Raw genomic sequence first — 14,954 nt, 5'->3', positions numbered from 1 at the left:
GCTATTGACTTACCTTCTTTCTCTAAACATATTTCAGCATCGTGAAAGTTTAAGATTGCTTTGTATTCATTCAAAAAGTCTACTCCCAATATAATTTCTGTCGACAATAATGGAACGATAAGAAAGTTCATAGAGAAACTGTGGCTTTGGCAAAAGAATTCTAAGTTAGTTTGCAGGCGTACATCTCCACTATTTCCAAAAATTGCACCTTGTAATTTAATCTTACATAAAGGAAGTATGGGGCAATCTTTTGATTTGCAGCATTTGCCAAGAGCTGTTTCACTAATTACTGAAATGGGACTCTCAGAGTATATTACTGCCACAAATTTTACATCATTTACTGTAATGTGAATTACAGGATATGCAATGTTCTTCTGTTTTACGTCGTGTTCCTGGAGTAAAATGTCCCTAATGTCTCCCATTTTTACTTAATTAATAGCAACGGCAGCTATGTCGTCAGCTTCATAAGTACGTTTTGTGGCTGCTAGCGGTGTGGGTCATTGTCTACTGTCTCTTTGTTTTCGCGCGTCGTTAATGGGATTTGGAGATCTAATTTCTACAATTTCAACTTGTCGAGGGGGCGCTGCCCAGTTTGAATCCCGCCAGATCTGATTAAATTCTGGTTTTTTGTTAAGAATGTATCGTCTGGCATCATGCCGGTAGTTTCTATTATTTCTTTCTTTCTAATTCTACGAATATCTCCCTGAGTCATAACTGCGCGTTGGGCTGTTGCATCTGAAATTATTCTGTCTCCATTGATAATAATAGTTCTCGTTCCCATATTGTCCGTTTCTATGATTGTCTCTGTCATAGTCATTACCGCAGAGAGGTGATCTTTCCCTTTAATTATTATTACTCTGCCAACGGTTGTCATACGAGTGGTGTCTGTTTTGGTCACGATTTGCGTTGTAAGAATAGCCTCGTCGTGTCATGTTATCATTTCTGTCGTCACGGAATTGTGACGGATGTGACATGTAATTGTTGTTTTCCTGGTTTCGCGTCCCGCGATTGTCAGTCTCAGTTTCGAAACCTTGTAACAGTCCCTGAAAATCTTCGATGTCGTCTTTGCAACGTCCTGCCAAAATACTATATCATAAATGTTCAGGCAATTTAATCAAGCAAATTCAGATGAGGTGCGAGGAACTGCGAGGAACTGTACGGATTTGTCAAATACTGACTTTTGTGCAACATGTCTTCAAAATATTTTGGCGGACTGGAAAATTTAGACTGTTAAAAATGTTTCATCATAATGATGGTATGTTTTACTCGATATTGAGTAGCTTGAGACCTATATGCTGAGAGGAAAGCATGATAAAATTCTCCTTCACCGTGGCAATCGCGAATGACCGATCGCATTCTTAAAGCTAGTTCATTCTCTAAGGAGCAACACATAAATTCTAATCTGTGCTCTAATGACCATTTCGGAGGAAAACAATGAGAGAATTGATGAAGCCACGCTTGTGGATGAATGTCGTTACCAGAATTCGTAAGTGTTTTGAACATACATGTAGTAATGAACAGCTTATAGTCAAAATCATCGTGTCGGCGGGTCGCAAATCGGTCATTGTTACGTCGTGTCGGCGGTTCCATCACAAAATTCGGTGCACCTTCCCAATTTCTTTCATAATTTCCAAAATTCCCTGTGTTATAAGTTTGTGGCTTTTCCGTATTTCTAAATCCTTCCCGTGTCGGAGAGCGAGTGTATTCTGATATTCTTGTATTACCTGTGCCAACTGACCAAGTACTTCCCGGATTTCTCTTTTGTGTTACGTATTAATTTGATTCTGATTTTGTTTGAATTTCCTAATTTGCTCGTACTCTTCTGTGTCAGTAAAGGCTACCGGTTTTGTGTCATTCAGATCATCATCTGCCTTTGTATATAAGTTAGTGAACTGATCCGATAGTTCGGCTAATTACTCCGATAATGAACTGATTTCCTTCGTGTGTTTTTCTGAACCAAGTTTCAGGCTGACCATTTGAGTCGAAACGGTATCTACTGTGACCTTTAAGTTTTCCTGAGTTTTTGCAAGTTGCGTAACCGAATCGGTAGATGCAACTCAGACAGTTTTAGCTTGCAAGATGTCGTGGTTTTCATGAACAATAGTTTGCAGTTCTTTTATGGCTGACTCGTGATTCTGCAATGCATTTTCACGACGCGAAAAAATAGGTTGAAAATGCTCACAAATTTGTGTTTTTACGTCATTACAGACTTTTTGACATTTAGATTCGATTTTAAGTAACTCGGCAGTTAAATCTCCCCGTGTTTGTTTAAGCGTTTGTTCCATTAAGTCTTACTTTTGAAGCTTTTGCTGAGTTTGTCTCTGATTTAGTTCCATTGTGACTAACTTTTGAAGCTGTTCCTGTGATTGTTTTTGACTTTGTTCAAGCCTTTGTCCCATTTGTTGCATTAATTTTAATAATAATGAACTGGTGTCTGATACATGTTCCTCTGTGCTTTTCGGCAGTGCATTTGCACCGGCAACAAATGGTTCAAATGGCTCTGAGCACTATGGGACTCAACTGCTGAGGTCATTAGTCCCCTAGAACTTAGAACTAGTTAAACCTAACTAACCTAAGAACATCACAAACATCCATGCCCGAGGCAGGATTCGAACCTGCGACCGTAGCGGTCTTGCGGTTCCTGACTGCAGCGCCTTTAACCGCACGGCCACTTCGGCCGGCTACTGCACCGGCAACATTCTCGTTTTGAAAAGCAGAGAGTGAGTCTTCACTTAACTGAGAAAAGGGTAAGGACTCAAAACCTGAATCCACAGTATTTTCAAGATCTTGTTCTGTAATTTCATATTCCTGAGGAGAGCTATTGCCGACCGACCCATCGACAGTACTACCCTATTCACTAGCTGTATCACTGTCTACACCGTTATTTACGCCTGGTCCATTTCCCTATGCACAATTACCAAATCACTACCTTCAATGTTTGTTAATTCATTACACGGTAGTGCTCATATGCTACGCTCGTCGTCACTATCATTTCTCAATTTACTTTGGAGCCTAGTGTTACGTTTTTCACGCCCCATAATTATCACGTATTTCACACGATAACACAGAAAAGCACAATTTCAAGAGCAAGATAAGAAAACACATTAAAACACATGCATGCCACAACTGTTTTACAGTACAGCAATGAAAAACTACAACTACAAAGGAAATTCTCTCTGCAAGTGTGCGCTAGCAATAAACAATGACTACACTAAGTTACTCAAACTACAAGAAAAAAACAGAAGTTGTCAGCGAGGTATCCTCGGAAAAGTGTCGACGTATGAAACTTCCCCTTTGAATGTAAAGAATGACTGTGCTGGTAAAACTTCTACATTACTTGATTTTCAAACTCCAGAGTGAAACTGAACTTACTGAGACTGTTTTCTCTTTACTTATTCTGATCATTTCTAAACTCACACACACAATATTTTAGCGCAACGCAGTCTGACTTTTAATAATTCCTACAAAAGAATAACCCTGACTTACAATAACCTAAATCTTTCATGAATCACTTATCTCACGCAAATCTTCGTTACTCGAACTACGGCAATACAGCGAGCGCTAATATTGCCAGCTAACTAATATATATATATATATTCGTGACATCCAGTTTAACAAATTTCCTTTTTCTGCTGGACACACGTCCGGATCGTCCGCTCATATTATCATATCAACATCTCAAAACTCTGGCATGTCTCTCCCCACATCCATATCTGCTGGTGGCTCAACTCCTACTGCCCAATGCTATGGGCTGTTCACATCCAGCTGCCCAACTCAACACTGACGAATAACTTCAAACAACGAGTCCAACCAGGAACAGACTGCACAAAGCGCAGTCAGCGTTATTAATAGAGAGCGCTACGTGGCGTTATCAACATAAAAACCTAAACAGCCTACTTACAGATCTAGTGATCGGTTATACATCTTCATCTGCATATGGACTCCGGAAGCCTCTGCGCGGTGCGTGGGAAAGAATACTTTGTCGAAATATCACCAATTTTCTTGTCTAGCTTATCGAGTGAGAGAGGAGTGATAATCTACAGACCTATGTATGAGCCTTGTTATTTCTTATTTTATTCTCATCATTCCTACATTAGGCATCCAATGGTGTTAATGGTCACACAGCCCTCCTCGAACACACGTTCTCTGTTCTACCCTACAGAACTCGCTAGACCTATGTCGCCTTTTTTCCAAAGATTAGCATTTAATTTCCCCCAGTATCACTATTACATATTCATATGGGCTACACCATCGTGCTATGATTCTAGCAGCAGGCCTCTGACTTCGTTCGATATATATTTTCAAACTTTCTTGATAAGGATTCCAGAAATTGGAACAATATACGAGGGGCGATAAAAAAGTAATGTAACAAATATTTTTCCTGGAAGCAACCTGGTTTTATTTAGCAATGCAGCTCACCATGTAATTCCCCACTCTTTGGCTAAAAAATCTTACTTTTCCTCATAGTCTCTGACAATGGGACGGCCTCACACTATCTTACTGGGAGGGCCTGTATGCCAGCATGGTAGCACTGATCGACGTCAGAGCCAACACCGTGCTGCATCAATAACCTCCCGACCATCCACAATCTGTTTACCGTGGAGTGCATGCTCGACTGGGCCAAAGAGATGGAAGTCTGAAGGGGTGAGATCCGGGCTGTAGGGTGGATGAGGAAGAAAAGTCGAATGAAGTTTTGTGAGCTCCAATCGGGCGCGTAGACTTGTGTGAGGCCTTGCGTTGTCATGCGGACAGAGAAGTGCTTTTACATATATATAGAAGACTGATGACCTCAGAAGTTAAGCCCCATAGTGCTCAGAGCCATTTGAACCATTTGAACCAAATCAGACACACCGCAGATCATAATCAGCACAAGATGGCCTCAGGAGACCGCACAGAGGGCGCCAGTGGATCCACTTGTTCCCTTGTGCCGTTCATTTATACATATTTCGCGCTCGAAAACAACAGTTTGGCTCAAATGGCTGTGAGCACTATGGGACTTAAGATCTTAGGTCATCAGTCCTCTAGAACTTAGAACTGCTTAAAGCTAACTAACCTAAGGACATCACACACATCCATGCCCGAGGCAGGATTCGAACCTGCGACCGCAGCAGTCCCGCGGTTCCAGACTGTAGCGCCTAGAACCGCTCGGCCACCGCGGCCGGCAACAAAAGTTTGCCGAGTGCCGTGCGATGTGTAACGGAATGCCGTTCATGACAACCTTGGACACTACTAACATTTCTATTTGCGTGGCCATCATCAGCAGCAAGCACAAAAATGTTTGATTTGTAAATAAAAACCGCATTTTCTTGCTGCAATGTATTTTATAGACCACAAGAAAATTTCTGGCATGGCATGAATAACAAGTTTGTTTGCGTGGCCATTATCCGCAGCAAGCGCAAAAAAATTTCTTTTGTAAATAGGAACCACCTTTTCTTGCTGCAGTGTATTATATAGACCAGATGGAAATGCCAGTCATGGAGCGAATAACAAGTTTGTTTGCATGGCCATCATCTGCAGGAAGCACATTAATATTTGTATTGTAAATAAAAACCAGCTTTTCTTGCCGCAGTGTATTTCATAGACCACATGAAAATGCCTGGAATGGCATAAATAACTTTTTTTTTTTTGCGTGGCATTTCCATGTGATCAATAAAATACATTGCAGCAGGAAAAGGCAGTTTTTATTTGCAAAATAAGTACTGCTGACATTCCCTTGATGAGTTGAACTTGATAACAACCAGTAAAAGGTCATTCTCTCCCCCCCCCCCCCCTCGCCCCCTCCTTCCGCATTTCAGTTCAGGTTCAGCAGCACACTCAGTGTGCCACCCGGGTACCTTTGTTGAGCGTGAGACGTGTTCACCGATGGCTACATGCCCATGGGATAGGCAACACTGCTCAGATTTCACTTTCGGCCTGCAGGCGCTAAAGAAGCGGTACAGCCATAATCAGTCGAGGTTTTATCGTTAGAGTACCCTACAGCAAACGCACTCGGGTGGCACCGAGTGTGTAGCCAGTGTGAGAGGGTCTTAATGGTTCCTTCTGTACTCTTATTCATGTACTTGTTGATGTCGCACTCCCCTGTGATCATTATACATCAGGGTCCTAAACAAGAGGACTGACAAAGCATAAGCACCCTTTGCTGCTTCAAATCGCGTACAAATTTCGTCAAATGGTTTTGAACGGTCATTAGTAAAAAATGGCTCTGAGCACTACGGGACTTAACATCTTAGGTCATCAGTCCCCTAGAACATAGAACTAGTGAAACCTAACTAAACTAACGACGTCACACACATCCATGCCCGAGGCAGGATTCGAACCTGCGACCGTAGCAGTCCCGCGGTTCCGGACTGCAGCGCCTAGACCCGCACGGCCATCGCGGCCGGCGGTCCCGAGTATTTCCACTCTGAACACCAGAACACAAACTGAGTTAGCACCCCTGTTCGAACTAGTCAGATCACTTTCAATTGGTTTGTGACCCCCACGATGCCCTTAGAGACCCGCTGAATAATCCAGAAGGTTTCAGCAGCGTCTAAGGTTTTCAAGAACGTCGTTGTGTTCACATCGCACTGCAAACTGTCATTTCCGACCGCAAAATGTGTCCAAATGAACGCACCAAGGGGAGGAGTGGTTTCATTGACGCCCTATATGCCTCGTCCGGAGGCCTTTTTTTTTCTCGGCCACCCATAACAAAAGCGCGGCATTTCAACGCTGTGCGTAGCGGTTGTAACCTCCATCGCAAAGCGTATGGAGGAGGGGGGAGGGTATGTAGAGGAAGCGGGGTAGCGATTGATGACCTTATCATCGCGTAACATGTCCACAGTGGCATTGGCAGAACTGTGGTGAAATTTGGTGCCAATGTGACAACATTAACTTCCCTCACGTCGCAGCTGAACTTCTGAGCTCAGAATTTTTTACCGCGTGTCTCGACACATTGCTGTTTGAAACGTCGCCGATACCAAGTATGACCTCACAGGACGCCACACTTTTGCATTGTCACCGGGGTGGCTGTAGGCACCTTCGAGCCAAATTTCTCAATTCTGCGTTGTTATTTAAGAAAATTGCGGGGCTTCGAAAAAGTGACCCATTTACTGCGTTGCACTTTGTTGTAGGAGAGTGCGTACCGCTTCTTCTTGCTACGAAAGTAGGATACCCATTCATGTAGACACACCTTGCGCCTTGAATTAAAAGAACCCTTACGCGTTGCGACACAACAAAGACACTATGAATGTATGCAGCATGCTCATTTTGCAATTGTGGATTGTACACTTAGCATGGAGGAATATGGAGTGCATTTTTACCTCTTAGAAACATACAGCAACTACGAGTTTCTTACATTTATCATGTCATCAACAACCAGTTACCTAGCATTCTTCCATGGACACTAATACACTCGCTATAAGTCTTATGAATATTATATTTTTTTGTGGATAAATGTAGAGTTTTAAAATGGGGAAGTCTTTTTTAAGACGAGATTACTCGAACATACAGATTTTAGTGACGCAAACCACTCAGTCATTAGCTTCCTTGTAAAACAAAAAGTATGTACATCCAAATTTCATAAATTAGTGCCTATCTATTCGCTCGCCCGGCTTGCCGCACGATCTAACGCTCTGCTTTCGTAGTGGGAAGGCGTGCAAGTCCCCGGCATGAATCCGCCCGGCGGATTAATGTCGAGGTCCAGTGTGCTGGCCAGCCTGTGGATGGTTTTTGAGGCGGTTTTCCATCTACCTCGGCGAATGCGGGCTGGTTCCCCTTATTCCGCCTCAGTTATACTATGTCGGAGATTGCTGCACAAACAATGTCTCCACGTATGTGTACACCATCATTACCCTCCCACACAAACATTTGGGGTTACAATCGTCTGGTATGTGACGTTCGCGGGGGGTGGGGGGGGGGGGGGGAGAGGGGAGGGGGGGGGGTTCCAGTCTCTGGTTTAATACACAATACACACTCACCTATCAATTTTAAATATTGTTTACAACAGCAGTTTACTAAACTTTATCAGAGAGACTGTAATGTTCATGACTGCGATTAATAAACCAGGGAAGGTTGTAAGTGGATAAACTGGACATGTGCGACAATATTATCATCGAGATGATTAAATGCCGTAGCACACGTCTGAAATATGTATAATTCTTTGGTAGATAAATGTAACGTAAATGTGGAACAGATTATTTGATAGTAACACACAATTATAGAGAGAGTTTCCAGGATGATAAAAACAAACTGGAATGTTGGAGAAAGAAAATGTTTTACCTAGAGATGAGAAACCCAGGCCAGAACTGATTGGTAAAGTAATATTTGTTGTAAAACAACCCAGTCAGACTTAGAGAAAGCTGTTGGTAATACTGACTGGAATACACTCCTTGAAACTGTGAAGATAGCAGCTGTAAAACACAGAGAGCGAAATGCTATTTACAGCTGGTACAGAAACAAGACCGCAGTCATAAGAGTCCAGGGGTATGAAAGGGAAGTAGTGGTTGAGTAGGGAGTGAGGCAGGGTTATAGTATATCCCCAGTGCTATTCGATTTGTACGTTGAGCAGGCAGTGAAGCAAACCAATGTAATGATTGTAGAAGGAATTAAAGTTCAGAGAGGAGAAATGAAACCTTTGAGGTTTGCTGATGACATTGTAATTCTGACTGAGAAAACAAAGTATTTGGAAGAGGAACTGAAAGGAATGGACGTAGTTTTCAAAGGAGCATTTAAGACTGTAATGGTACTTGAATTACGTAACCAATACGGCACCTCACCTCAACCTCACGATACCAGCAATATTCTACTGTGTTTCTGTAAAATAGTTAACATATTTCTGTGACAACATTCAGATTTGATTTCATTAATGTAGAGGTACTTCGATACGTCGATATGTATATATTGCAATGATATTATTCTTATGTGTATACTTTCTTTTGTAACTATGATCTTTCACGTACTTGTAACTCTGATTTTTGGGCGCGTAAGCGGTTATTAGAGAGTAAGGTTTTGGTCGTCATGTTAAAAAGACGCAAATTGTAGTCGGTTTATGAAATGTGAAGTTTAACAGTGAGGAAGATATTTTCAAGTATGTTTTATATTGTGAAGTGATGTTTTGGAACGTGTTACGTGGTACTGCAACAAAAGTAATAAAGAGGAAGTGTAACTTAAATTCGGAGTGCTGATTACTTTTTTACATCACCATTGTCCTAACTTGCAAAGGTTTAATCTTCAAGAATGGTTTACGAAAGACATCAATAAAACTTTAGAATATCGCAGAACAACACTTAGGCCTCTTCGCATCCGAGCTTGGAATCATCACTACCTAGATTTTAGACCGTTGAGCCATGAGTTCACAACGAGACCAGCATGGGAAACACGAAACGATGAGTGACTAGTTTATCCATTATTTCAAGAAATGACTTTATAAACTGTGCTCTAATGACACCTGCCACATAATATAACTTTGGTGTTGCCCGAAAATGCAATATTTAGAAGCGTGAGCAACACTACAATCATAATTAATTTTTGACCTTTGTTGTGGCAGGGTTGTTAGAACACGAACATCAAGAAAAGCAAAACAACGGTAATGGAATCTAGTCTAATTAAGTCCAGGGAAGGAGGGTGGAGGTAATGCTCGCCGCGTCTGGGGAATTCGATACGTCACACGTGCCGGCAGGATCCTGCTACATAGCGACTATCTCAGTGAGCTCAGTATTCGTCAGCTGGATACGCGATTGGTGAACCCGGATTTCCTGAGGTGGGAAATGGTAAACGCCGCCAGTCCTCTGCAACTGTAATCTCTGGGCATGATTCAGCCACCACTGTATTGTGCGGCGGTCGAACATTGTGTGTCACAGCGACCGATGATCTTGGCTTAACAGACCAGCTCGCGATCGAGGTCGAAACCTCTACTAGGAAACGCCCAATACCAAGGTGTGCTACTCGTCTATGAGGGGCATGGCTGTTGAGGGGGAACATCCGTTATTTGTCATCCTCTGGGGAAACTGTCATATTTGAAACGTATAAGTGTTACCAATGGTAGCGGGGCTCTGTCTGTGTGGACCCTTATTTACCTAGCTGTTCGTGGAAACAAGATGGAACAATCGTACTTGACTCTTTCAACTCCCACTTTTTTAATAGTTAAATGGAAAGAGAACAGCTTTGAGATCGTTTTACCTTTCTGCATTGAAAACGGTTTAGAAAGAATTTCTGGGTCTAAAATCTGTCAAGTAGGTGTGTAATTGGACATTGTTGTTCGGAACTTCCAGTTGCCAACAAGCAACGAACCTCCAGAATGTTGAGCCCTTCAAGGAATACACCGTCGAAACGGACCTGCACAACATCTTAACCGTAATAAACGTGTTGTGTCGTACAAAGAACTGGTCGATATTGCCAAAGAGGAGATGAATGTAGGGTTCGCCCAGGAAGCCATCGTTAGGGTTCAGAATATTATGAAATGGGTTGATGGAGATGTGGTCAAATCAGACTCATATACGCTTACATTGTACTCACAAAACTTCCAATGTAAAGACAGGTTTCCTTCTCTTAAACATGTGGCATTACGTCCACATTCAAATCTGCCGTTTTAAATTCCACCGCATTGGGACACTATTCTTGGTTGTGTTAGATGTGGTAGGACTACCCACGAAGGAGTCTGTTGTAGCTCTCCTCCTAAAATTGTAAATGGTTCTGGAGATCATCGTGTCTGGTGCTTGTACCTTGAAGAAAGGAAGATACAGGAGCTGAAAACTACGAAGTGTATCCCGTATTATGAGGCCAAAAAGATCTATAAAGCCATACAGCCTCACGTTTTCACTACTTCTTTCGCTACAGCTTTTAAGAAGTCTGTTCCAAAATCCGATGCCATTACACAAACGTAGGTTGCTAGTGTCTGTACTACTACCCGTATCTGTCTACGCACTTGTCAAGCTGCTGTTATATTGGAGCGCTTAGCTCTCCCCAGAACGTCATAAAAAACCAAAAACCACAACGGCTAACTTCTTGGAGCTACCAGCACCCTAAAAGAAAGTGTTCAGTAAACAGACTAGTGCTGGCACTGCCATTGCCATGGTAGTACATCCAAAGCCTTCCCAGGCCAAAAAAAAAAAAAAAAAAAAATCAGCCGGCCGGAGTGGCCGTGCGGTTCTGGGCGCTACAGTCTGGAACCGAGCGGCCGCTACGGTCGCAGGTTCGAATCGTGCCTCGGGCATGGACGTGTGTGATGTCCTTGGGTTAGTTAGGTTTAATTAGTTATAAGTTCTAGGTGACTGATGACCTCAGAAGTTAAGTCGCATAGTGCTCAGAGCCATTTGAACCATTTGAACCAAAAAACTCAAATGGAGAGATCCAGCCAGAGATAAAGGCAGATAGTAAACCACCAGATCATGTTGATGCCATTCTATCTGACGGCTCTCAAGTTTCGTCATCAGTGCCAATGAAATATGAAATCTGCTTGCGGCCCAATCTCACCGCATCATCGCAAGACTGAGCCCCCACATGTGACAGGCTCCTCACAGTGGCAGAGACACAGGGTGAAAGTGCAACTCTGGAATAAATGGCTCCCATACTACAGTGGAACATCATTGGGATCTGGACGCATGTGGAAGAACTGGAACTAATAGCACAGGATCGGCCCCTACGATTGTGTTTACAAGAAACCCATTTGAAAGTACAGACGCCTCTGTGTGATTGTAATACATCTACATCAACATCTACATGACCACTCTGCAATTCACAATTAAGTGCCTGGCAGAGGTTTCATTGAAACAACTTCGATCTGTTTCTGTACCGTTCCACTATCATCACAAGTGTGACCCCACTGACGGAAGTTTGAAGAGGGACATCACTGTGTTTGTCAGTAAAACACATAATTCCTTTGCCCTACTTCAGTTAATGATGTGCAGACAGTTGCCATTACACTTCATGTGGGTCAGAGGATAACCATATACTCTCAGTACTTATCACCAAAGACAGCGATCGGTTCTAAAGGTATCGGAGATCTTACAGAACAACCCCTGCCCCTTCTCAGTTCTACCAGACGATTTCAGTGCCCATAATTTTTTATGGTGAATGGACTCTTATAGCACTAGGGGTAGAGTTTTGGAGAGCCTCCTGATGCCTCTGGACGTGTGCATCATCAGCACGGGCAATTCCCCTCATTTCTATGCTACTACAAGATAGTCAACCTCTCTTTCTGCTCTCCAATCCCCACAGACTCTACTCAGTCTAAAGTCACTGATGCATCAACGAATGGAGGGACCACATCACGCGAGTGATCCACTATGCTGCTGAATTATCCTTCCCAAAGTCTTCAGGTCATCTTAGGAGGCAACCTGTTGGATACCGGATTGATGAGTGCCGCTCAGAAAGTCGTGTAAGGCGTGCTGTTACGCGACGGTTGAAGTGCCGCCCATAGGCAGAGAACTTCGCAGCATTTCGATTAGCGAGAGCCAGGGCTCAACGCATAATCAAAAAGCAAGAAAATGTCAAGGCAAGCCATCCTAGTCTCTCTAAGCAGCTACACCTGTTCTGCTAAATTTTGGGAAGCCATCAAGTGGATTAAAAGTAAATAGAGTCGGTTAATTAAAACAGAGATGCTGACGCAGGGGTGTCTCCAAACAACCGCCAGAGTCATCGCCGTAACAGTGGAAGGGAATTTGCGATGACTACTACCACTGTCAACCAGGATAGAGTATTCCATCGTTAATTTGCCGCCATAGAAAGGAATGAGTTGCACTTCAGGTAGAAGAATTCGGAGTCCTACAACTGCCCATTCTCAACGTGGGAGATGGATTCGGCGCCGTTTGAGGCTCACAGAAATGCTCCCAGTCACTGACAGGCTCGATACAGCATCCAACCAAATCTCAATACGGTGTCAAAGGAAATCCTCATACAACAATATAATTCGTTATGCACAGAGGTCAATTTCCCAAGTCGTGGAGAGAGGCAATTTTGGTACCTCTCCTCAAACCAGAAAAGGACTGAAAGTGTCCCAATAGTTACCAGAGCATCACCTTGACGAACTGTGTAGGAAAGACCCTGAAGTGAATGGTCAACCATCATCTGGTCTGGACGCTGCAGACGAGGCAGTTTCTTAGTCACACTCAGTGTGGATTCCGCAAGTGTCGATCCACTGTCGACAACTCAGCTTTACTACGGGCGACAATTCAAGATGCTTTCCTATGTAAACAGTATTGTATAGATACTCGAGAATTCTTTCACATTATTAAGGCATACCACACTACTTGGAGATGCAGTATTATATGGCTTATCCAAGGACGGAGCTCCCGTGGCCAACTCGACCATCATTCGGCCATTATTGTCTAAGTAGTTTTGTCGGTATCAACCTGACGATATGCTGTAGAATATTTTTGAACAGGAGCATGATGTTTCCCATGGAAGTGTTTTAATTGTTATCCCCCTTGCCATAACCATCAATAGTATTACGTTTGCGTTTCCATTGTTTCTTTTTAGTGGACAGTTTGGCAAAACTATGTTCCTCCTCAACACAGCGGCTGGGACTCGTCAGTTGTAACAACCATAAAAAGACTGAAGGAGTGGGCTGCAAAGACGGGTTTCCAGTTTTCTACAGTGACGTGTGTGAGTGTTAATTTTAATCGTTTTCGTAGTGTTTTTAATTTAGTGACGTACATATGAGGGACAACACTCTACGTTTTAAAGGCTATTTGAGGTTTCTGGACCTCATTCTTTTTCCAAACTCTTGTTATTACCACACCTGCCGGAACTGAAGGTTTGGGCCCAAAAGGCGCTGATTATCTTAAATTGCCCAAACCAGAAGCGGTCTGAGCACGTCTGCTTGAAAGTTAAACTGATTACGCACGATCGCGACTAGACTATGCATGCACAGTATACATATCAGCGAGGCCTTCTTACCTGAAGATCATTGCTGCTATCCACAATGAGGGTCTCAGGCTAGAAACAGAAGTTTACAGGACCAGTTCCATACTCGGTGTCTGTTCTGAGACTGGCGCACCGTAACTGGCCATCCGGCTACAACTCCTTATCGTTCAGCAGGCACGTAAGTACCTCCTTGCCCATAATTCACCAGCGTTCCATACTGCTGCTCGTCCAGTTATGGAATGCCTTTATCTCCAGTTGTCCACGATCAACAAAGACACTTGGAAACCACGTGAAGCATGTGCTTGGATCACTTAGTACGGGGCAAGCACAAGACCAATTTAACGTCTTTAAGCGACTACCGCCTTGGATATTGCAGTGGCGCAGAGTACATTCAGATTTATTAGCAATACAGGTAAGGCTGCACTTCTGCATTTGTTTTTAATATTTTATTTTATGACATTTCAACGTAGCACCACAACTATGTGGCTGTATTTGCGGATAAGTCTAAACCGGGTGAAGGGAAACAAGCGTTGTATCACTATAAGAGGTACAGAGCGAGCGAGTGTGCCGGGACTTACCCCCGTTCACCACTACCAGCGCCAAGTCAACATACCGCCCCTGTGCTTAATATTCAAAGAATTGCACCATATTGTAAGAATAAAATTAAAAATTAAAATAACTTTTCCAAACTTCGTCAGTGTAAGCATAAGTATGATAATGTTGACATTATGAAGTCTCAGAATGAGTAAATGAATGTGTTAGGCAAAATATACGATCTTAAGAAGAAAATAAGAGGCGCCGAACAATAAAACTAGAAAGTTAAAAATTCGTCAGAATATGCAAATGTATGTCACTATTAAAAGTTACATGTCTCAACTTGATCAGAGCGATATTTAAGTTAAAATTGTCGTTTTCGCGAAAAACTGAATCCGCTAAAAATTAAACTCAGAAAGCTGAAAATTCGTATGTAGCCTCAGTTTTATGTACAAACATTAAATATGTGACACTAATAATCTACCTATATTAGTTTTCAAGTTATTAACTAAAAAACAAAATTTTGAACGAAATCGTCCTGATTCATGGCAGATTATAATTTTTATCTGTAATAGAAAGTC

The sequence above is a fragment of the Schistocerca americana genome, chromosome X (assembly GCF_021461395.2).
Source record: "Schistocerca americana isolate TAMUIC-IGC-003095 chromosome X, iqSchAmer2.1, whole genome shotgun sequence".
NCBI lineage: Eukaryota > Metazoa > Arthropoda > Insecta > Orthoptera > Acrididae > Schistocerca > Schistocerca americana.
The sequence above is the reverse complement of the archived record's forward strand: the minus strand, read 5'-3'. Positions refer to the sequence as shown.